This window comes from Piliocolobus tephrosceles, chromosome 13 (assembly GCF_002776525.5).
Source record: "Piliocolobus tephrosceles isolate RC106 chromosome 13, ASM277652v3, whole genome shotgun sequence".
Taxonomy (NCBI): Eukaryota; Metazoa; Chordata; class Mammalia; order Primates; family Cercopithecidae; genus Piliocolobus; species Piliocolobus tephrosceles.
The window spans coordinates 50,182,374-50,184,432 of NC_045446.1; positions in this window are offsets into that span (position 1 = coordinate 50,182,374).

The following is a 2,059-nucleotide window of genomic DNA, read 5'->3' on the forward strand; positions in this document are numbered from 1 at the left end:
GTACATAGGCTTTCTCCTAAGAGGCATTCATGGACAGCTGTCCTTGAAGTGATCCATTTCTTCTATCTAATCTTTGACTGTAAGCTCTCAAGAAAGGCATCACTACTAGCCTTGCCATTATTATTAGTGTATAGGGCATCTCCTCTGTGGAGGACATGTTGGTTTTTGCCTGCCCAGCATCATCTCCCACTTTTGGTAACAGCAACTTGATTTTCCTCTGGTGGACCACCTTCCCTCTTTTAGTCCATGTGATTTGGAGGGGTTAACCCCACCTCAAAAATCCAGAGGCAGGCATGTGACTTAGGCCTTTTCAATCAGTCACTGTGAACGGTTCTGTGAAGGGCAGATGAACCACTGGGAATTACTTTTGCTGGAAAGATTGGAACAAGCAGCTCTAATTGCTGTGATTGCATGCAAACATGGAGCTGTAAGTACTTTCACATGGAAAAAAAAATCCTGAGAATGCAGCTACACAAAAGCAAGTTATAGAAAGAGATGTAATTTTGAGAATAATATTGTTGGACATCCTTGGATCTTAGATTCAGTGATTCCTGAAGCTGGAGGTAATCTTAAGCCTGGTTTCCTGACGCACTCACTGGTAAGTGGAGTTGGATAGCCATAATTGACTTAGACTAATTGAGATCTAACAGGATCCACCTCTGGGATTAGAAATTGAGCCCAGCTTTCTCCTGATCACATGCCTGGGGCAAATTAATTCTGCCCCCTACCCACATTCTTTTTTTTACTTCTTAAGCTAGTTTGGAGTTGGGTTTCTGTAATGTATAATTGAAAGATACGAACCCATCCTCAATTTGTTTATAAACTTAAAGAGGACAAAAGCCTGATATTTTTAACCATATAACTCCTCAGAGCTTAGCACAGTACCTGATAAGACAGAGGGTGCTCAAGGTGTGACGTTTGATGGATGGATGCTCACTTCATTCAATCCCACTTTTCCTGAGCACCTACGATGAGCTAAGGTGAGCACAGGAACCACAAGGAATAACCAGTCAAAGTGCTTGCCCTCAAGGAGTTCTGAGTTTAGTAAAAGGAGAAGGTATGAAAACAAACATATTATAAAATAACCTGGGCTATAATAGAAATCCGAACACATTTCTGTGGGATCCCAGAAGGTTGGAGATTTGGGGAGTTGGGAATGTGGGGAAGCTTCTTAGCGGAGAAGATAGATCTGAGTCGAGTTCTTAAAGAACATAAAGAAGTTCCTAGGCAGAGAAAAGCTGTCCCAGGGATGAGGTATTCCAGGCTGAGAGAGCAATATTATATAATTATATTATATAGTTAATAATATCTCTAGCTCCTCTTCTTCCTGGGGCTTCTTCACAATCTCCTTCCACTTTTCCCGTGCCTCACATATGGATGGAATCACCACAGTGATTATAAGAGCACAGGCTCTGGGCTCTGAAAGATTTTCGTTCTGCAACTTAACCTTGAGCAGAATCACTTGTGTCTTGCAAAGAAGCACAGTAGTTGCATTTGCCTTGTAAGATTGTTTAGAACATTTTAAAAAATTACCAATATAAAGTGTGAGCCTGGCACAAGCCAATTCTCAAGAAATGTTAGCTGCTATTATTTTTATTGTCAGTTAAGAACCTTTAAGGACCAGGGAACAGAAAACCTAACTCGAACTGGCATAAACAGTAAGGCGATTCTTCACAGCACACAACAGGGAGTGTTGAAGTAGAGCAGGCCCCATGCATGGAATAATCAGGGCTCTGACTCCATTTCTCTGTAGTGCTCCCAGCTCTGCCCTCTTCTTTGTATTGGCTCTGTCTACAGGCTAGCTTCCCTCATTGTCCAGAGATGGCTGTGTCACTGTGTCTTGAGCAACTGTGACAACATGCTTCCTTGTTCACATTCATCATAACAGAGAAAAAAAATCTCCTCCCTAAACAGAAATATAAACCCTTTCTTTCTTTCTTTCTTTCTTTTTTTTTTTTTTTTTTTGACGGAGCCTCCCTCTTTCACCCCCACTGGAGGGCAGTGGCCGGGTCTCAGCTCACTGCCAGCCCCGCCTCCCGGGTTCCCGCCCTTCCCCTCC